This window comes from Thermobia domestica, chromosome 2, assembly GCF_964235325.1.
Source record: "Thermobia domestica chromosome 2, izTheDome1.hap1.1, whole genome shotgun sequence".
In the NCBI taxonomy this organism is placed as follows: Eukaryota; Metazoa; Arthropoda; class Insecta; order Zygentoma; family Lepismatidae; genus Thermobia; species Thermobia domestica.
In genome coordinates, this window is record NC_137455.1 from 313029729 (window position 1) to 313053308 (window position 23580).

Consider the following 23580-nt stretch of genomic DNA (forward strand, 5'->3'; position numbering starts at 1 on the left):
CGCCGTTAAGCGTATGCCACATTGATGGAATTTTTCGTTTTGGAAAATTAGTTGTAACTCATATAAAATATCTCTTAAAATTAAACCCGATGCAAGTTCATTCCACACTTCCTAGAGGAATATTTCAGCAATTGAGTCTATCGTAACTAGGACGTGTGGAATGAACTTGCATTGTGGAATTTTAAGAGGCATTTTATCCGAGTTACGAGATTTTCCAGAATGAAAAATTCCATCATCGTCATAGCTGAAAAAAGTCACACCGAGGAAGAGGTGATCAAAGCTTGAAACAGTATGTGTTATAATTTATTAGGCCTATAAGGATGTAATGTAAGATGTTTTCGTTCTTCCAAATATTAAATATATATCCTATACCATGTGTCAATAAATATTCTTAATATCAATCTTTGAGTGTGGATTCCACTGACGTTTGACTAGTTTGAGGCCCAACAAAATTATCACTTACGGGTTATAATATACATCTTTCTTATACAACTTTCTGAATAATGTGGAAACACAAGAAAATCAATCAATTATATAGGCAGCCTTCTAGTTATAAAAAAATCACTGTTGAAACCGACTTTTTCGTGCAGGACTTCCGAAATTTCGAAGAAGACTGAAAACTTCATGCTCACTTACAGAAGAGTGAGAGAAGTGCTGAAACACGATCTCCTAAAAAGGCGTAAAGCCTAGATTAGTTTAGAACTTTTGCATGGCTAAATAGGTAGATTTTTTGCCTTTCGTGGAGAAGACCCGGATTCGATTCCCCATCGAAGTATTTGTGAATCGAATAGTTCTCTAAATCTTATAGAGCCTCAATTCTCAGTATATCTTATGCTAAAAAGTTATTTCTTGTCTTCTAGAACTTTTCATGTTATGTTATTGAAATAGGCAGCAAACAAAGTTAATTTTACTGTAATAAACAAATCTAAATCACTACAGGAAACTTAATTTCCACAAAAATACGAAAAGTTTCATAGCTTCAGCTTAACTCTTACTAACGTCGTTTAGAGTAACGACTCTGTTGATCGAGTTAACGAAAAGATATAGGAGTTAACTCATATAGATAATAATAAAAAAAATCTGACACAATTCAAAAAAGACAAAAGTTAGTAATAAAATAAGTTCAAATATATTCAGGAAGATAAGCAGAATTAGATGCATTTCACTTAGACATCGAAAATAAATAGAAGCCTATTTACTGAAGCTCAGAAAAACTGAACTCATCCCACTAAACGGACTAAAGTAACAAATAGAATTCTGCTAAATTAGGCAACATACTGGCGCAAATTCATTTAAATACACTCACCATCAGTTGGAATTCACTAATCTGGATCAAATTAGTAGTTGATAGAATCCCAATGTGGTGTCCATGGAACATCAAGAGTATACATCTTATTCAAGTGTTCAAAAATATGCATTACCGATCTTAATAACATTTACAACCTCTTCGAAAAATCCCACAATCAACTGCTTCTCCTCCCCCCCCCCTCCGAGGAGGTAGCTAGTCGTATTGAAGTAAAATGTCTGTGTCGGGGTGTGGAATCCTACGCTCACTGGCTGAGCGATGGTCATTCTCGGAGTCAGGCTCAGTCCTACTATGTCCCATACGTGCTTGATAGGGCTTAGTTCAGATCCCACATTAATCTGTCGGCCCCCGTCTCATATAACCTCGCTGCTAAAAGGAATAGAACTTCAAACCAACGAATTTTGTAAAATATTGGAAATTATACAGCGACTTAAAACGTATCATTATATTCTGAAAGGAAATTATATTTATCATAGTAAAACATTATCAGTCCACTATTAGATGGATGTCTCTCGAACTCTTCTCCAGAATCATCGATCTTTGGCTATTCTTTACTACGTTACTTCAGTGTTTCGTGATTTCATCACATCACTTTGTACAATATAAGGACGTTTCTTAGTTACCTTCTTGTTCCTTGATATCTATTCAACGATTGCTTTTGTCCACCTATCATAATTTCTTCTGGCAATATGATCTACCGACTGTCACTGTAATTCCATTTTATTTTCAGGATAATATCTGTCATTCTCGTCATCCATTTGATCCATGTAATTATTTTCCCATATTCGTAAATGGTTCCCAGTGTATCTTTCTCCATGCTACATTTTCAGACGGTAAATGTCTGATTTTGTTAGATTTTTTATTATTATTGTTGGAATTTAGCATTCCTTTTCGGTACCGGTACCAAGGTTATATGAGAGTAGACCTACAGTTTAAGATAGAATCTTAACGATCATAATACATTCAAATTATAATGTTCCTTTACCGGGAATCGAACCCAAGACCAATGGTACTCAAGGGTCACAAAGTGTATTGGCTTGATCTCGAAAAAGACTGAAATGTGAAACAATTATTAATTGCATACCCCACACAAAAACTCGAGCAAAACAGCAGTGTTAGAAATATATTTTAGAGATAATATTACTAGTCATTGTTTAGTTTCCACCTTCATACAATTTAGAATTCAAGGGTCATCTTGGAAGAAATATTCAAAATAAATTAACAAAACTCAACGGCAAGTGAAAGCAAAAAATTGAGAAAATTTGTAAAAACGTAGTACTACTACAGTATTTTTGATTGTACACAAGATATTGCTCTAAAAAGTAGAAAATAATAACAGTAAAGTGCCTAAAAGCAGAAAATAATTCATTAGTATTGTCTATTTAAAAATGTTTTGAAGTCGTGACAAGCCAAACAAAATGCTAATGCAAAATGCCTCATAAAATTACTATCGAAATACTTTTACATTAGACATTGGCTGAGCATGACTTTTATATATATTATATATTAATGAATTATTCTGGTTTTTAAGAGCTTTATTATTTTTTTCTTTTTTAGCGCTTTTATTATTATTTTTCTCCTTTTTAGAGCTTTTAAAATTATTATTTTCTTCTTTTTTTAGAGCTTTCTTTGTTTCCTTCTTTTTAGTAATTTTAGAATAGTTTCATACATTTTTAAAATGTATTATTTTCTGCTTTTTAGTGCATTTTTTTTTAAAAGTCGGCTCCCTTTCTTTTAAGTTTGTTTAGTTTTTCCACCTTTTCGTTATTAAAGTTCATTACACAATAAGCAATTTAATTTAACTCCCTACATGAATATTCTGTAGTCTATTATAAATTTTCTTCAATTGTTTCGTGTAAAATGAAAATGAAAAAGGGAACTAATGTCTAATGTAGTTCTCGATTACGTACTTGATGACACTGGACACAGTGAGAGATTTATTATGCATGTGTGTTATTCTAATCTGTTATTCAACTCTCTATTAATTTAGAAAGGCAGAAAATAGGCCATTACTCATTTCCGTCTTCTCAGCTAGGCTTTTCCTTTATGGTCTACGATAAGTTTAACTTTTCTTCTAGATTAGTGTGCTTGTCCCAGCGGGCGCTTCCGTGCGACTTATTACTCTATTAGCAGCATTAACATGTCACACAGCGTTGTACTAAATATCTCCCACCCGCCACTATAACGGTAGATTAACGCAATGAATTTAGTGTCTGGGCTCTGCAGGAGATTCATTTCTTCTCCCTGCCTGTTCCTTGAACGTATACCTTTAGGAAGAAGGCGTTTCGTCTCCCTCCTACCACCTTGCTCTTTCCAAACACCTGAAAATGCCTGGAAACTGCTGAATTATGGTTGAAATCATCTTCCTTTTATTGAAACAGCCTGTAAGTTTTTTTTTTTTTTTTCGGGGATGTAATGTGTTTCTTCTTGCTGTATGAATGTGCATTTATAGGACATCGAAACTTTGTACAAAGATCTATAAAGGACCTAAAGTACGTCTTTCTGTCCCTTGGTTATGTGATCCGCTTCCTCCCCATCTTATTCAGTTCTTGCCTGGCATGAATTTCCTTGCTGAAGGAAATGGGAGCGGAGGTGATCAGGTGATATATGGAAAAAGGCAAAACCCTCCCTTTTCTTCACGAGATAGTAAAGGCTACCTGGAACCAATTAAGGGTCTTAACGAAAGACTCTTAGTTGGTCATTACAGGAGGATAATGAAACTACGTAACTTATCTCTTAAGGAAGAAAAAGAAGCTCTTTGCGCGAGAGAGAGAATTTAGAAGTAGTGAAACTCATTCTGTTGTCAGGTAGTTAATTTTCTTTAAAAAATATGGCATAAGCTTCCACATGGAGCATCAATTCAGTCCACATGGTAACTGGATTTAGAATGGTTATTTGAAAGCTTCTAGGAAGTTACTATGATGACTTTTTTTGTGCGTGTGATGACATTTGGGAGTAGGCCTCAATGGTGCAAACTTCAAATAATTCTTCAGTACTAAATTACAGGCCTTGAGACTCAATTATTTGTACTTTCACTAATGATTGCCATTGTGAAGGGTAATTACCAGTAATGTATTGAGGATTTTATTTTTAAGTTCCGGCTCAGTTCTTTTAATTACAGATATACTTCACAGATACTAGACATAAGAATTAAACTTAACTCTATGGCATTAAATCTTGAATGCCCTTAATGTTAGCTTTCTTAACCGGTGTCTTTTTTCTTATGACACCTTCAATTTCTTCCTGCTGGGTGAACGCTGTACTGCCACAATAGAGTGCAGTGAATCAGTAGTATCCAAAGGACACTATTTAGTGAAATGGTTCGTGTTTTCAATATGTTTCCCATTGTCAAAAAATACGCGTTTAAAATAATAATTAATAATAATAACATCCTAGATTTAGGCAACAAACTGGTCAAAAATGAAAATCCTCGGAAAAAATACTCACTAGATTACTGAGTAGTATTTTGGTCTGACATTGAAATAGTTTACATGGAGATTTCACTGAAAGTTGAAACACCAAACGAAGACATGGGGCCCGACCCGAAACTTCTTCACACTGATCTCTCATAAGACTATCAGTCTCTTTGTACTTGTTAGAAAATTACGTAGAATATTTTTTCATATATACAGGGTGTTTCAAAACAACACCGACAACGTTTGGGAGGTGATTCCTGACACCAAGATAAGACAAAAAGTATAGACCAACCTGAGTGTACAAATGCGTTCTTTCGGAGTTATAGGCTGCCGAAAACATGAAAAATGAACTTTAAAGGTCCATAGCTTCAAAACTATGTGACCTACATAGTCCGTCAAGACTTCACTTACAAACTAGTATGTGCCCTACCCAAATATCCATGTTTCAGAGTTCTGCGGTACTTGCGCAATAATTTTTTTAGAGGCAGATTGTGAGTACTTCAAATTACATGTCCGTAGCCAAACTCCTTTTATAAAAATTATTGCCTGTGTACCTTAGGATTTTGAAACATGAATTTTTGGATAGGGTACATATTAGTTCCTAAGCGAAGTCTTGACCCGACTATAGATCCCTTAGTTTTAGAGCTATGGATCTTTAAAGGTCATTCAATTCCTTAGACAAGTTTTCACCCTTTTCAATGTACTGAAACAACGTTCCGATTCTGCTGTAGGTACAGGCGTTGTCAACACCATGTCCACCAGTTTTGACACCTCAGAAAATGGATCTATTTAAGTCATTGTCACGCAGAAATAGTAATAAATCACTGGTGTTATTAATTACGCAAAGAACATCGTAGCTGTATGCGGACGATAGTTCGGATTTGAGCTTTTCTTTGTTCAGCATCGGATAGGAACGAGATACAACTGTTAAGTCATTTTCCGGGAAGGAATGTTTAAAAAAATGAAAAAAAGTTCTGAGGATTCACCTATTGAAAACGCGCGTAATGCTTTCTAATAACACGCTTACTTTATTCATTTTTGCACAAACTCACGAAATCACAGGAGGAAAAAGTACACAAAAGAAGATGCACGTCTAAACTGAGGGATGGGCTCGCGGTTGATTTTGGATCCCTTCAGCAGAAGTAAGACAAGAGAACTAGGTCAAGAGGCAAAACAACTAAAAGTGCGGAATCAACAACCTCTACAGACAAAGCGGATTTTGGCGACAAGCAGGCTTCAAACCTTTTCGTTCGAAAAGGGTCGGGTGCAATCGTGTGATGAGGGCCTACGATTCTTGACCCATGGCACGTACCCAAAAAAAAAAAAAAAAAAAAAACAAAAGCTCAAGTAATTTAGTACAGAAGAATTACTCGAAGTTTACATCACTGAGGGAGGGTTTGAAAAAAACCGGGTTTTTCTGAAAAAGCCCAACCCACCTGGGGCCATATGGGTTTTTTCGGGTATTTTCGGGTTTAATTGTTTTTTCGGGTTTAACTGGGTTTTTTCGAAATATTTCAATGTCTTTGGGGTAGAAATGTTAAAATGTGATTTATATTTCAAGATTATCATTGTCGCAACTTGCAACAATTTTGTATTCACTGCTATTTTTTAAATGGCCGCCATTTTGAAATTTTACGTTGAATCGCCGCCAAAATGTATACAGCTAATTTAAAGTGTTTCCTGCTCGTAATTCATACATTAATTTGTTCTATAATTATCTCAGGCTAAGATAAGTTATTTTCTTTTTTTATTCATTCAGTGCATTTAGAATCTTATGTTGAATACTGTTGAATACATGAAACCATATAATTCGTCCAAAGAAAGTCTAAAATCTGATAACATTCACTTTCAATGTGATCACCTTAGTTTTACCAATACTATACTAACAAAAAGCTCAAAAACCCAGGTAGGTTTTAAGGTGGATTTTTTCAGGTGGGTACAACCCGAAAAAACCCGTGGGTTTTTTCGGGTTGGGCCCACTTGGGCAAACCCTGCATTGAGGCCTATCCCCAAATGTCATCACACACAAAAAAAAGTCATCATAGTAACTTCCTAGAAGCTTTCAAATAATATATTCAAGCTGGGTTTTCACGTTGTTCGCCACACGAGTCAATGCAAGACGATATTAAGTCCACACTGAACCAGCTTAAGTCCTTTTCCCCTTTGTTTTATACTGACCGCGTGAAAAGCGTGCCCAAGCGTAAGTAGTACATGGAAAAACTGATTTGAAGGAGTTTTTGGTTCAGAGGAAATTATAGCAACAATACTAGCAGGATAATTTAAGATACATACATTTTTCTATGTTAATACAAAAACAATGGGAGGGCCCGGGCCCATCGGGTCCCTTATGACGGGCCGCCTCTCATTGTTACTATGTTTAAATTTAAACCAAAGCCCATTGGAAGACCTGTTTTCACAGCAATTATTTACAAGTTGACACGTTATAATCTTCAACTCTGCAGTGCTTAGTTTTCTATGTAATATGTTCGAAATATGATTGCTGGGTACTATGAGTCTAGTACATTTTCTTCAAAAATATATGAAAATCAGTTTGTAAAGAAACTTTCTTAATATTTGTAACAATGCTTGTTACTTTTTTAAAAAAAAATATTTGTAATTTCATTATATCTACTTATAAGTAGCTACTTTCATAAAGTCTCTAACAGATACTGTTAACAGTCTAGTTATCAAATAGGACTAACGAATATACACATGCTTTTCTAAACAGACTAAATTTTATTTATAAATATTCACCTTCATTATTTGTTTTTATAAAGCTTACTAGTAACACAATCTTCTTGCTACGTATTACCTAATCACTTTATAATACATCTAACATACATGGATACATACAGAACTTCAACTCTCGTCCAACTATTTAATTTACAATGTTGTAAACTTTCCAAATAAACAAAATAACGCTATACCATCTCGTCAGTAAGTATAGTGTATTTGATCAAATACATGTTATCCAATCTTTAAAAGAACATGTGAACTTCCATTTCTATATTCAATAATACCATAATTTCAGTTGATTTTTGGTAAAACCCAGCATCCTGGACGAAATATTATTTTAAAATCTCAAAAATGTGTATAGTTAATCCATTTATGTGTAGGTCAAATCAGTAAGTAATTTTAATTTATGCGTTGATCCTTTTAATGGAAATAACCATCAAATTGCAGTAGTTATGCTCATTACTTTTCATATATTACTTATAGAAATAATTTACAGTATAATGTGTCTGCAGCTGAAAGGACAGCTACTTACTTTCTTGTCCCTTTGGTGCAATAATCAAGAAGGAATGAAACAACCTAAAAGAAGAGGATCAAGAAAATAAAGAGACAAAGAAAAGATAAATCAGTGAGACTAAAAAGAATTCGTTATGTATAGTTTCTTTCTGAAACTTGGGAAGCTTCCTTGTTACTAAATATTTGGTGTGGATTACCTTGAGTCGATTCCATAGCGAAAGTACCGAAAAAAGTGCAAGGATAATTCTCTGCTTACTGATTCAATTTGTTTTCAAGCAGACCTTCAACCTCCTGAATTTGACTTACATTATTATAAGTGTTGTCACACTATTAAAAAGGGGAGGGATCAAGATGTATGGTGGCATCTATTGACAGCTTCTTTTACCTTAACACTTTCAATAAATTACTAGCAGTTTGTCATAAAAAATTTATGAAAAGGAAATTCGTTTCGCTTTACAGTCTGTTTTTATGTCTCACTCCGTTAACCTGCATTATGTGAGGACCATAGTTCTTACAGTTGGGTGCTAGTAAAAAAGCCTTTTCGAGATTTCACTGTAAGATCCATCAATTTTATTCACTGTGAGCTTATTTATCAGCTTTTCTAAAATTGATTCACTCAGTAGTAGGCCTATACCACTATAAAATGAATGGCGCTATGTTGTACTTTTTTTTTCAGTCAGCGCCTAATACATTTATATTCTTCTAAGAATACTGGTGACTTCTATGAATTTAACAGGAAAAGGCATAACAATTAAATGTTTAGCGTCACAATTACGGTTAGTTCGTAATTGAAATTGTTTCGGATGAAATAATTCACTTTTTTCCCGTTTTTAATATTATAATTTTGATGAAGTAAACTATATTTTTCAAGTGCAAGAGTCAGCGGCGGATCCAGGACGGACTTCTTGGGGGGGGGGGATGTAATACTGCTACTTAGAGCTACTTTTAAGAGCTCCAAACTCTGGGATGGGTTTTATTTATATATAAAATAAGAAAGTTTCCTCTCCTAGTGGGCAATCGTTCCGATCGCCCCCTCCTGGATCCGCCCCTGGCAATAGTTAGATAACAATCAGTATTGAAAAAAATCGCAGCAAGTTAATTACAAAGGCAAAAGAAACATGGACGGAGTGGGAGACAACCTTTTTCATTCTGTGCCACTTAATTAATATATGTCCGTGTTTTGAAGTAATTGTGAGTTGAAAACGTTACACGTTAATAAAAAAAGAAAACAGTGTTTTCATGTTTAGACGACATTTCTCAAACCTCTTCTTCTTCTTCTTTTTTAAAAATAATTTTGTTTTATCATGGATATTTGTGTATGTATCAAATAGCATATTTTGCAATTCATGACGATGCTCCCTACGTCAAATGTTTATTACATTCTTCATGGCAAGGCGTCTTCTAGTGGAAAAAAGAAATAGTAAAATGGCTTCCAGTTTTCAAATGCAGTCATTTGAACTATAATTCATAGAAGGAAACAGAGGCGATTTGTTTATACATTCTTTTCTTTTACTCCTTCACTTCTGTAGCTCCCTTCCGAAACAGTATTTTCTTTTCTTTTTTTATTCACTCTTCCTTTCTTTCGTCTCCCATGTTTTCTATTTCCCTTTTTCAGCTCCGATTTGCTGAGGGGTCATTTCGGTAATTGGGTTCTGTCTGAACTTACCTAATGATTTAGACTTGGGAACTTCCCTCGTACTTTTTTCTTCACGTCTTTTTGGCGTCGTATTCCTTTTTTTTTTCTTTCTTGTTGCCTCTTTGATAAATCTGTTTCCTAGCCCTCTCGCTTGGTCGTCTCGAGCTGCTTCACTAAGAGTGGGTGGATGGACGCTGAGGTGGAAAAAAAGAACTTCTCTTGAAGAAATGGCCTAGAGCAACTGGTGTATATAAGCAATTGATAGAGTAGACACCAAACGTATTGGCGGGCCTTAACGTTTCTTTCTGATTTCAAAATAAAATATATTTATATATATAAAAAAAAGAGAGGAAGAGAAAAGAAAAGTCCAGTCGTCGTCTTTGGCATTCAGCATCAGTCAAGAGATTTTTGGTGACGTAATGGCTACTATACAAGGTGGGTGGAGATATCGAGACGAAAAGCGCTGCTTCAAGTTGATGGTTTGGCGGTAGGTGGCTTCGGGAAAGAAACTTACACTTTTTTTTTTTTCCTATTTCTTGATTCAATGTGACGAGTAGGAAAGAAAGAAAGAAAGGAAAGAAAAAAAGATAAGAGTTTGGTTGGTGTAGATTTTTAAGAAGACAGCAAAAAGAAACACGTGGATATATTCATCTCTTTAGTCTCTTTCGGGCCAGTGACCGACCTGTCACTGTTGCCAGTCGCTCCACCACTTTGCTGAAACACTCCGTTATCTTAAGTCTTCATTTTTTTTATTTCTGTTCAAATTTTCTTTTTCTTTTTTTTTAATGTTCTTTCCATGCTTAATACATATGCACAGTGCTCACATTCTTTTGTATCAAAGTTAAGAAGTCCTACAGCTTTTATAGCTATAACATCTTCAAACAAACCAAATATACACGGAAAGAAGAAATATTAATTCGAGTTAATATTTACTATTTATATAGCGTACCAACAGTTACATGCATACATACAGTTAATATTTACAGAGTAGAGCAGAGCGTAAATATATGTTATATCAGTATTACGTTAGTACTTAGTAATGTGTTCACGGCAGAAAAAGACTTTACACTATTTTTTGCAATGTAGTGTTCAAAATGCTAAATGGTAGTATGGTAAATTTACTTGCTCGTGTTTCTCTTATATGCTGCTTTATATGTATAAGCGATTATTTTTTTTCTTTTAAGGTAGGCTTATATTCTAAGTAGAAAGTGACTTATTTCATATTGTTCTTTCGTTCTGAAGTAATAAACTTAAACCGTAGAATTTTCACGTTTGTACTGGCATAACGTAAATCTGCACCAAAATATTAATATTTCTTTCCAAATATGTGCTTTCATATATTGACAACATTTAACTAGTTTCTGAAGATGTTTAATGTTGTAAACTTGTTCCAGAAATGTCAAGAATTACCTCTTCAAATTCATTAATTATGAAATCATTAACACTTTGACAACGAATTACTCAACGACAAATAGAACTATTTTACTGACTATTATTTGGAAACCAAGATATATATATATATATATATTATATATATATATATATATATTATATATATATATATATATATATATTAGGGATGGCCAAAATTTTCCGGAATCCGGATTCCGGAAATTTTGTTTTCCGGAATCGGAAAATTTACTTTCCGGAATTCGGAAAAATTCCGGAATTCGGAAAAATTCCGGAATTCGGAAAAATTCCGGATTTCGGAAAAATTCCGACATTCGGAAAAAATCCGGAATTTAAAAAAATTAATTATTCGGAAAAATTCCGGAATTCAGAAAAATTCCGGATTTCGGAAAAATTCCGGAATTCGGAAAAATTCCGGATTTCGGAAAAATTCCGACATTCGGAAAAATTCCGGATTTCGGAAAAATTCCGACATTCGGAAAAAATCCGGAATTTAGAAAAATTCCGGAATTCGGAAAAATTCCGGAATTCGGAAAAATTCCGGATTTCGGAAAAATTCCGGAATTCAGAAAAAATCCGGAATTTTTCCGAGATCCGGAATTTTTCCGATTTTACTTTCCGGATTCCGGAAAGTAAAAATTCTGGAATTGGCCATCCTTAGCTAGTAGTTGTTAAAAGAGAAACACAATAATGAATAGGCTATATATACTGTATTAATTTCTTGTAGTTGGATATGTCTTTATCATTTACGTAGACAATTGCTACTGCAGTTATTTACTACTTTATGAGAAAGATCTTATTTTCACACACAAAAAAGTCGCCGGTATGTCTCAAACATTATCGCGTTCCCACCTGCAGCTGCTCCAAAGCACTGCAAACTACTTTTTAATCAGGCGAAAGGCAGTGAAGGAAAATAAATCTCAACAAATATTCTAATAACATTCGCTTATTGTCAACATACCTACAGTGAGCGCAGAAAGTGTTCGTACACCGTGCATAGTTTATATTGAAAACAGCTAGCATGAGAACGGGAGGTGGAAAAATATATATATAACCAGAATTAAGACTACACATTCATACATTTTATTTCTATATACAAGAGAAAGGCCAAACAAACACAATCACTGTTTTGTTCAGAAGAAAAGAGAGAATTCCTTTTTTGTAAACGCAAAAAGTCACCGTACACTTATGCTTGAATTAATGCTTATAAAGTATATTACGTTATTTAATATTTTGTGGGATTACCCTGTGCGTTAATGATTGTCTGTAATCTTCGTGGCATTGATTTCACCTGTAGTAGTTCGTAGTTCTGTAGCTTCGGGACTGATTATGTCCCATTCTTCTTGAATAGCTTTTCTTAGGCCTTCTTTAGTAGACAAGCTGTGCCTTCTGATTCTTGTCTCCAGAACAGATCATAGATGTTCTATGGGGTTCATGTCTGGGGATTGGGGAGGTGTGCGAAGCTGTTTCAAGGTATTATAGAGTCAGGGGCGGGTCCAGAGGGGGCAATCGCCCCCCCCCCACAAGAGGAAACTCTTATTTTATACATAAATAAACCCATCCATAACAAGTTTGGAGCTCTTAAAAGTAGCAGTATTACCGCCGACCGCCCCCCCCCCAGAAGTCCGTCCTGGATCCGCCCCTGGCAAACCTTGCAGACAGGCCTTGTTCAACAGTACAAACAATAATTGCGATGTATAATGTTTCTATCACTGTGCGAAACCATAAAAAAAATAATAAAAAAAGAACTCGAAGACCAAGAGTGTTGAGTGAACAAGTTAAACGTTACATTATTAGGGAAAGAAAAAAGGTTCCAAAAAGTAGTGCTGTGCAATTGGCAACGGATCTGGAAACACGCGGTGTTAAAGTATCAGCCAGTACAGTGCGGAATATTTGCAGGGTATCATGGTCGGATAGCCAGGAAAATGTTCTGGGTGAACAAGACAAATCGTATAAAGAGACTAAAGTTTGAAAAAGAGTATAAAGATAAGGGATCAGGCTTCTTTCTGGAATAGGGTCATATTTTCGGACGAAAATAAATTTAATTTTATCGAGTCCAATGGGAGGCGTATGGTATGGCGCAAGGTGAATACAGAGATGAATCCTCAAAATCTCGTCTCTAAAGTAAGACACGGAGGAGGGTCCGTGCTCGTCTGGGGTTGTATGAGTGCCTCAGGAGTGGGTCGTCTCCACCTTATCGATGGAGTGATGATCTACAAAGTGTATATTAACATATTAAAGGAATATCTCCATACTAGTGGGCAGAAGATGGTTCTTGAAAACAATTTATTGTTCAGCAAGACAACGACTCCAAACATACAGCGGAAAATACTCGATTGTGGCTACTCTATACAGGGGCGGATCCAGGACGGACTTCTGGGGAAGGGGCGGTCGGCAGTAATACTGCTACTTTTAAGAGCTCCAAACTTGTTATGGATGGGTTTATTTATATATAAAATAAGAAAGTTTCCTCATGTGGGGGGGGGGGGCGATGCTATACAGAGGTGTATACTCAGGTGAATACTAGTGAACCCCAGTTGTGGTATCTTTGTTTCGTATTCGTACGTCAGGTGTACGATCACTTTTTGCGTCTACTCTATATATTTTCTACGGAATTTATTTACTTTCTGACCATTAAACTTGTCTTTGTGGTTCTTTATTGATATATTCATAAAGCTTAGTTTTCATTATTCATATTGTGTGTGTTATTACACTTCTTAAATTTTCTGTTTCTTTTTCGCAGGCATTCTCGTTTCAATAGCATAGGTGTACGAACACTTTCTGCGCTCACTGTATGTACAGTAAATACAAATTGACTTTACGAAGTATACAATGTAATTGTTCAATAATTAACATAAGCAGGCATTCATTAATTTATATTAATATAATAGTTAACAAAACTAATAAGCGGGTGATTGATGACTCAGTGGTAGAGTTTTCATCTATGGTATTCTAACCCAGGACATGTGGGTTTTCGATGGCTAATTTTGTGTTCGAAAATTTTCCCGGTGGTACTCTTGGTTCCCTTTCTTATATTTGTTCCATCATCACTCATTAACGAATTTAGTTTATCAAAACTCTATAGCCATATATTCATTCTGTCCGTCAGTGAAACAAACAGTCTCAAGAACTATCTGATGGATTACCAATCAATTTTGGCCATGATGTACAGAGTCAATAGTTAAGAATCGAGTTCCCTGATGAATGTAATATTCAAACCGGAAGCGGTACAAATCAACCATTTCCGGTTTTAACGTTAATCATTATATAGTAAATATGGTAATAGATAGCGAGAAGCGGTTTCCAGTAATCGACATATATAACATTCATGTAGATAGCATGTTACCCAGTTTGTGCATCTGCTGAAAATAATGAGCTTAGGTATTTAGAGAGCATTTTCCGCTTTAGAAAATGTGTGCTTGGTAAAGAATGTAGAGATTTAGCTGAGTCAGGCACGTAGCTAGAATATGGTAATAGGAAGGGGGGGGGTCTGTCACGAAATACTATGGTTATTTACCAGGGGCTCAATCATTCTAAACTATTTTATTGGCAACATATATTGATTCGTTTAGCCAAGATTTCTAATGGGGGCATGATACTGTGGTTACACACCAGAGGCTCGATCAATCTAAATATTTTACTGACAACATACCCATATTGATTGGTTAGGACAATAAAATGAGGATATATTAGTAAGTATTTTAATAAGAAGCTATGAAGAAATCTCGAGTAAAAAATTATAAAAAAGTATTGAAAAAGATATAGTCTTCCGAGGTCATTCGAACGGTGTCGAGAATTTTGCGTCTGGGAAATTTGCGCCCTACCTCAAGAACAGGGAAAATTGCGCCTGCGATGTACCTCCACCGGGAAGTTTGAGACCTGCGAAATAAAAGAACCTATTGGAGCTTACGCATTTCCTCGGAGGGGCTGACATTACAGCATAAACAATCCTCCCCCCACAACCATGCCATTTGTGATTTATTTTCATTGTGGCTATATAAGGGGAGAATAAACTTCAATATAAGCCAAAAGAACACAACGGATCAACGCAATCACTGCTTCTTCCAGAGATGATTTTGGGGGAACACTGGCCTCCCCAGAGCTCTCAGAGTGCCCCCTCGGAGGAGACCAAAATAATACGTCTATAATATAATAATAAATAGAATAGTACCAGCAGTGACCCCCCTCCGGAATACTAAATGTGCCCCCCGGAACATTTTTCCTGAAAGAACGACTGAACGCAATTGTGTGTTTGAAGTGTAATTCCAGCAAGTAAACACACTGTACATAGTTTTCTTGATTTTACATTCACTTTACATTTTCTTTTCTATATTTTGTGTCCTGAAAAGCCAAACAACTCTCAAGGATTGTGAACAGAGATATCTGGGTAGAGCCAAACAGCCTTTTGTAGATTAAATTATACTCTTTGATTATATTAATAAATAATTATATATCAGTCATTTATACGTTTATTGTAAATTTTGTAGTATAATGAAAAATTGTATTTGTATGGATTGCCCTTTAGTGAACTAAAATTGTATTTTTTTTTTTTCATTTGTTCGGAATATTATAACGGATGGAGTAACTCACTGAGACGATGAGAGGCAAGCCTAGTTCAAGTGCGAGTGGAAGTTACTTTACACAATACAATAATAAGTTGAATTGTAGGGCGCTAACATCCCAGTGCAAATATATAGCCGGCGCATTTTCCCCTCTTTTTGGGGTAGGGCGCAAACATTCCAGTGCAAATATATTGCGAGTGCATTTTTTCCTATTTTTGTGGTAGGGCGCAAAATTCTCGCATTCAAGGAAAATATAATGTCCGTGAAGTTGACAAGCCACTTATGTCAGACTCCAATTTCGACTTTAAACGTCGCTAGTGCTACGTTAGTGTTCGATAGTGACGCAAATCGTTAGTACTCCAACTGCATGCCAACACGCCCACTTCTAAGAATCATCTCAAAAGTGAGGTTAACCATTAGAGCAAGTAAGTGCTCATTGGTGCCATTAACATTAACGTTAAAGCCTCCATCGTACGGCCCTTTGAGTAATAATAACACCACGTTTTTTGCTAGTCTCAATGCGTCCCATTATTCTCGCGAATATTCTGACGTGCCCAAGTTAGTTACTTTTTTTTTGGGACTATTGTTTATGTTATTGTTTATTGTTTATTGCTAGTCTGCAGAGTAGTCCTTACATTAATATGCCATTGTCCTTGATAATCATTGCGTATTTACAAGCAATTTGTTATTACTGTTAGAAGATATCAAAAAACAAGATAAAATATACTACTTAACGGTTCATATTTTTCTTTTACAGTACATAAACGATTAATAATAATAATAATAATAATAATAATAATAATAATAATAATAATAATAATAATAATAATAATAAGAAGAAGAAGAAGAAGACTATTCCAGCATAAAAGTTATCAATTGCATTACACTGGCAACAAGCGACGCATATTTTAACTTCATAAAAAATCGTTTCTCACGATTTTCTGGAAAACTACGTATGATAACATCTTCATTATGTCAAGTTGTTTATCTCAGTGTAATATATGTCTTACCTCTGGACAATATCACAGTAAAACAAAAATTAAATATTAGGAGTACATCGTACTTTTGGACTACATCTCATTAACCATGGGAAGATTGAGTAGTGTATACTTTAAGATATAAGTTTCAGCTTAACTTGCATCATACATTCTTAGGATTACAAAAAGGAAATTTGTTCGTTTGCATTTGAACAAAATTCTTAGGATTACAAAAAGAAAAAATAATTTTTCCGAATTCCGGAATTTTTCCGAAATCCGGATTTTTTCCGAAATCCGGAATTTTTCCGAATTCCGGATTTTTTCCGAAATCCGGAATTTTTCCGAATTCCGGAATTTTTCCGAAATACGGATTTTTTCCGAATTCCGGAATTTTTCCGAAATCCGGATTTTTTCCGAATTCCGGAATTTTTCCGAATTCCGGATTTTTTCCGAATTCCGGAATTTTTCCGAATTCCGGAATTTTTCCGAAATACGGATTTTTTCCGAATTCCGGAATTTTTCCGAAATCCGGATTTTTTCCGAAATCCGGAATTTTTCCGAATTCCGGAATTTTTCCGAAATCCGGAATTTTCCGATTTTACTTTCCGGATTCCGGAAAGTAAAAATTCCGGAATTGGCCATCCCTAATATATATATATATATATATATATATATATATATATATATATATATATATATATATATATATATATATATATATATAACTTGTGTAACCAAAAAGTGTCTTCTGACATCTGATAATTAACTTATTAAGAAATATTTAAAATTTGTTTCTAAGCTACCAATTTGTCGCTTCCAGTCACACACGCCCTTTACCCCTCTGCTATTTAATATAAAAATGTATACGCTATTGTTTATAATACGTGTAATTGTCAATGAGCACTTTAGCCCTGCAAACTGGTGTGCAATGCTTTTATCTTCTTTGTAACAAACAAAGTTGAATGGCAATAAAACATTTTATTTTGGAACAATTGTATCATCTGTTTTATGCAGGCGGCTCAGTATCGCGCTCACAAACTTTAGTTTAATGCAGAGTTGCCAATTTCAGAAAACAATATTATTGATTTTAGTCTTGAAAATTATCGTTTATTACAAAGAAAAAAGAAAAAGAAAAAAGAAAAAGAAAAGAAAGAAAGAAAGAAAGAAAGAAAAATAGAAAACGTATATTCGTTATGAACGTGGTAATTGTAGAAAAAAAGTATAATACTGCTAATAATAGCAATGATGTAAATAAACTTATCTAGTAATCTTCGGTTTGAACTCCAAATCGGCGTCACTGTAATCACCATTTTTAAATCCTTACTAATACTACTATGAGCAACAACAACATTTCCACCCCTTCGTAAACGTAACTGAATTTAAAGAATTAGATACAGGGTTACCATTTACCAATTTCTAAATCGTTATTGATTTATTTTAGCGGGAATGACTCTTAAAAACCTTATTGTGTGTGTTTTATAATTATTTAACGCACATCTATAATTTATTTGTACATTCAAAAACTATAAAAAAAAGTATATCAAAACTAGTGCTCTGAAACGGGTTGGGTCGGGTTGTCGGGTCGGGTCTGTCGGGTCAGCTCGGGTCGGGTCAATCGGGTAAGCTCGGGTCGTCGGGTTGTCGGGTAGGGTCAATCGGGTCGGATCACGGGTCGGGTCATCGGGTCGGGTCGGTCTTCAACCCGACCCGTTGAGAGCACTAATCAAAACTATCATATATTCACCTATTATAGCAAGGGCATTATCATATATAGCATTAACGCTGAAATTATCGTATAGTTGGCAAGCCTGGTTTAATGGATAATTTTTCGTAATATATATGCTAATGGGAAAATTTGTCAATTACATATTGTCTATTTTAAAACTAAAGATTATCCTTATTCGAGTATTACGTATGGTATTTTCGACTCAATGCCGGGAGGTTTTAGTAGGCAAAATTACGTACTATTTCATGGTTTGGATGTTACAAATTATTTATATAGTTTTTCTTAATATTATGTGAGCATTATAATTAACATGCAATACTTGTAATATTGCATTACAGTTTATTACGTTACATGCTTTATTGCATTACAGTTTCCCTTTTTGTGTCTGTGTTCTGTGTGGTAGTATTTTTGCCTACTATTTCTCATCTTCAAGAAGTGAATTAGTAGTTTTGCAAAGGTCATGAATCAGAAAAGTAATCTTATAAAAAAAAAAAGAAAAGAAAAAGAAAAAAGAAAAAGACGTTTATTTCTTGAAAATCCTGATAGACATGAAATGATCGATCTCTGTTTGAAAGAGTAGAGCTTTCTTGTCATTGTACGAAATGAACAACTTGTATATATGTTCCAACATAAATAAATAAAAACTTGGACTAAAGCAAACTAGCCATTTTTTTTTGACTCATGACCTTTTCAAAACGACTGATTGAAATGAAATCTGTAATTAAAAGTCCCACGCGTTTACCTTTTAAGGTAAAGGAGACGGATGATTGGTTAAAGTGAATAAATATGAAAGAATTGATTGAGTGAGAATGTGGAAGGAAACGAGAGAACACAGAAAATCCACAGAGACTTTATTTTTAACCCACAAACTCTCACGTTCTAGTATCAAATCAAGAGACCTCCAGTACCAAAGGTGAAATACTACCGTGTTGTGCTATTTAATATATTCCTGATGAAAAGAAAGTTATTTTTGTTTAATAATTTCGTTTAACATGCCTTTGTAACACATAATGTCGGCTCCTATTCTCTTAAAGACTCAGAATTTTCAGCTGTTAGTCCAGAATATGCTGTTAAAATTCGGATATTCGTTATTCGAATATCGAATTATTATTTAAATTGTTCAAATATTCGGATATTCGAATCACAGAAGAAAAAAATATTCGAAAACTTTTAACAGCACTAGTCCAGGACAGTGAGGCAATAGGGGAGTTACTTTACTATGGAAACAAGGAACTGCGGTAGGAAGCCAGACATTATGGCATTCGAAGCTATGCACTGACCACAGCTCGTGTATTTGAAAGTGCGCCTTATACGGAACTACAACATTTCATAGAATGTAGAATATTCAATTTAGTTGACATACTAAAACAATCTAAAATATGTACATTACGGTAAGTTCGTTCACTTATCTATTTATATATGTAATAAAGCAACTTATGTGTACACACTGTATATTGCAGCAAACTACATTTTTCCTAAATACCTTTGACATCAATGTATGTGCTTAATGTATGCATTTTAATTTGTATACGCGCTTAAATTAGCAGCACTCGAGACGCCAGAACCTGGCGATTAATCATGTCAAGTGGCAGATACTTGTCCCGAATAAACCACCGGTGGGTAGGCGAGGTCAGCACGAGAACACACGTTATACTCCTCAATGCCAGTTGTATTTATATGGCATGTATGAATATATTATGCATACATTTTTTAAAAAAAGTACGTACTACATTACATTCTAGGACCATGTTTCAGAAATATTACTATGATTTTTTTCTTTTTTTTACGTAGAGTATATTAATTATTTTAACCGTAAAGAATTTTTGTTTATTCTATGTACTACATTTGTTTACAACTGCATAATCTTTCACAACTTTACCAAAATATGTCGGAGCGTGGTGAGAGGTATTTTAACTAATATTTTAAGTGTTAATTAGTTCTCAATATATTTAGATACTTTTACACGTTTTTCGAGTTAGCCCAAATTCTTACAATTTTTCCTGTGATTTTATAGTAGATACTATTAAGTTACTATTAGTTAATAAAAAAAATAAATAAAATTTTGATATTCCATTTGTGTTTCATTCTATTCGAACTGACGTTTCAAAGACTATACATGGCAGCCTTTAAATGATGGTTCCAGAAAACTTAATTTCACATATTTACGGAATATTGTAGATATAATCATGTGTTAGTTAGGCGCTTGCATAAGATAGAAATTTCCTTGAGTTCAACCGTATCCAATTTAGAAAGGATTTACTGCATTATTTATGATAATAACAAATTATTATTACCGCAGGTGTTAAATAATACAAAGATAAATAGAACATTTTGCTGTTACAGTATTTAGGTACAATTTCAGCAAATATAGAATTTGTAAAGTTTTACCTTTCGTGTCAAGTTATAATCTTCATCTCTTTGACAAGACAGATCATCCGTCTTTTGATGATGACGAAGTTTTCGTCCGTTGGATGGGAAGTAGGTGCAATTGGTGTCACTGGAGAGTTTGTTTGCGACCTCGATTGTGATGTTGCAGCCCCACGCCACACCTGCTGCTGCTGCTAGTACTGCTGTTGGTTTCCCGGAGTTTCGTGGAGTTTCAGACTTGTGTGCTGGGATTGGAAGTAGAGTGGAGGTGGCAGATTAATGTCTTCGGGAGAAGGCACGTCTCCCAGTGTTCAGATGCTGCTGGTTGTTTGTTGGAAGAATTAAAAAAATAAAAAGAAATCAGAACTTGGAACTAGTAGTAGAAACTGAGCTACCCACCTTATAATTGGAGGAGGGAACAAGTTACAACAACAAAGAACGTTGCGAGAAATGTGTTACCGTGTATTGTGAAGACAGAAAAGAGAGAGAGAGAAAGTGTACAAAATGTGAAGATGAGAAGACACCTATCAAATGAACTAAACAGTACACACACACACAAAATCATTCAAGGTATTTAGGAAAAATGATAATCATGTTGGTAAGTTGTAGTACAATTTTTTAAAGATGAATTGTACGAAATTGAAATAAAAGACGTCATATATAATAATTTGTTCTAAAATTAAACTAAGCTCCTGGCTTAACAGTCCTTAGGGGCCAAGGCAAACCGACTTAGCTTGTGGCAGTAATGCCTTTGGAATGATGTGTGGTCATCACACACAACAGCTCCCCTCGCCGTTAATACTGACATGCCAGGCCGGAGTCTTCACTACTTCTTTCTTTCAAATAGCTCCTCAATTGTCCTTATGACGGCGGGTGCCGCATTGCCAATACCAACGCCAAATCATGTTTTCTTGCACCAAACCCGACACTGCTGGACTTCACTGATCTCACGAGAAGTGTTATTCTAGTGTGGCTAGGGTGCTGACATAATCATTTGATCAATTCTCAGCAAATTTGATGATGAAGTTGTAATATTGAACTTCATATATAAATATATGACACATTTTCAATACATTCGAAGACATCTTGTAATTCCTTATTTATGTTAATATATTAGTTTCCAATATACTCGATGAAAAACCTGTTTGAAAATAATAATTAGTTTCCAATAGATTCGAAGATAAAGCTGTTTTATAATTTTAAAAAAAGGAAGTTCCATTATAACCATGTGAGCAGTTAGATTCAAAAGAAAAACTGTTTATATTTTAAAAAAAGAAGCTAATTTCTAATCATGTGATCATGTTTCAATAGATTCGAAGTTAAAGCTATTTTGTATTAAAAACGAAATTTTATTTGCAATAATGTGATCAGTTTCCAATAGATATAATAATAAAATTGTCTAAAATTGTAAAAAGGAAGCTCATTTATAATGATGTGAATAATTTTCAATAAATTCGAAGATGAACTGTTGTACATTTAAAAAAATAGAGTTTATTTATAATCATCACTTTTCAATAGATTCGAAGTTAAAACTATTTGAAATTAGAAAGGAGCTTCATTTGTAATATTGTTATCAGTTTCGAATAGATCCAAAGATGAAACTGTATTAAAAGTAACAGTTTATTTTTAATAATATAGTAAGTTTCCAATAGACTCGAAGATAAATCTCATATTTTTTTCTTAAAAAAGAAAGGAATCATGCAATTAGTTTCCTTATATATACACAAAGATAAAACTGTCTAATATTGTTGAAAGAAAGCTCATTTATAATCATGTGAATAGTTTTCAATAGATTCGAAGATAAAGTTTTCTAAAATTGTAAAAATAAAATTCATTTATAATCATTTGATCAGTTTTGAATAGATTCGAAGATAAAACTGTAAAATTGTAAACTGTAAGTGCATTTTTAACCTGTAATTAGTTTTCAATAAATTCGAAGATAATACTGTTTAAAATCGTAAAAACAATGCTCATTTATAATAAAATGATAAGTTTTCAATAGATTTGAAGGTAAAATTGTTTGAATTTGTAGAAGGAAAGTTTGTTTGTAATTATGTTGTCAGTTTTCAATGGATTCGAAGATAAAATTGTTTGATATCATAAAAAGAAAATGCATCGTCATCAGTTTTCAATGGATTCAAATATAAAAATATCTCAAATTGTGGGAAGATCATTTATAAGGGTGTGAATAGTTTTCAATACTTTCGAATATGAAACTTTTACATTCAAAACAGACAGTTTATTTATAATCTTACGATTAGTTTTAAATAAATTCGAAGTTCAAACTGTTTTAAATTAGAAAGGAAACTTCATGTGTTGTGATGTGATCAGTTTCCAAAAGATTTGAAAATAAAACTGTATTAAAAGTAAAAGTTCATTTTTAGTAATGAAGTTCATTTTCCAATAGATTCGGAGATAAATCTCTTATTTTTTTCAAAAGAAAAGAAATCATGTGATCAGTTTCCAATAGATATAATAATAAAATTGTCTAAAATTGTAAAAAGGAAGCTCATTTATAATGATGTGAATAATTTTCAATAAATTCGAAGATGAACTGTTGTACATTTAAAAAATAGAGTTTATTTATAATCATCACTTTTCAATAGATTCGAAGTTAAAACTATTTGAAATTACAAAGGAGTTTCATTTGTAATATTGTTATCAGTTTCCAATAGATTCAAAGATGAAACTGTATTAAAAGTAACAGTTTATTTTTAATAATATAGTAAGTTTCCAATAGACTCGAAGATAAATCTCATATTTTTTTTCTTAAAAAAGAAAGGAATCATGCAATTAGTTTCCTTATATATACACAAAGATAAAACTGTCTAATATTGTTGAAAGAAAGCTCATTTATAATCATGTGAATAGTTTTCAATAGATTCGAAGATAAAGTTTTCTAAAATTGTAAAAATAAAATTCATTTATAAT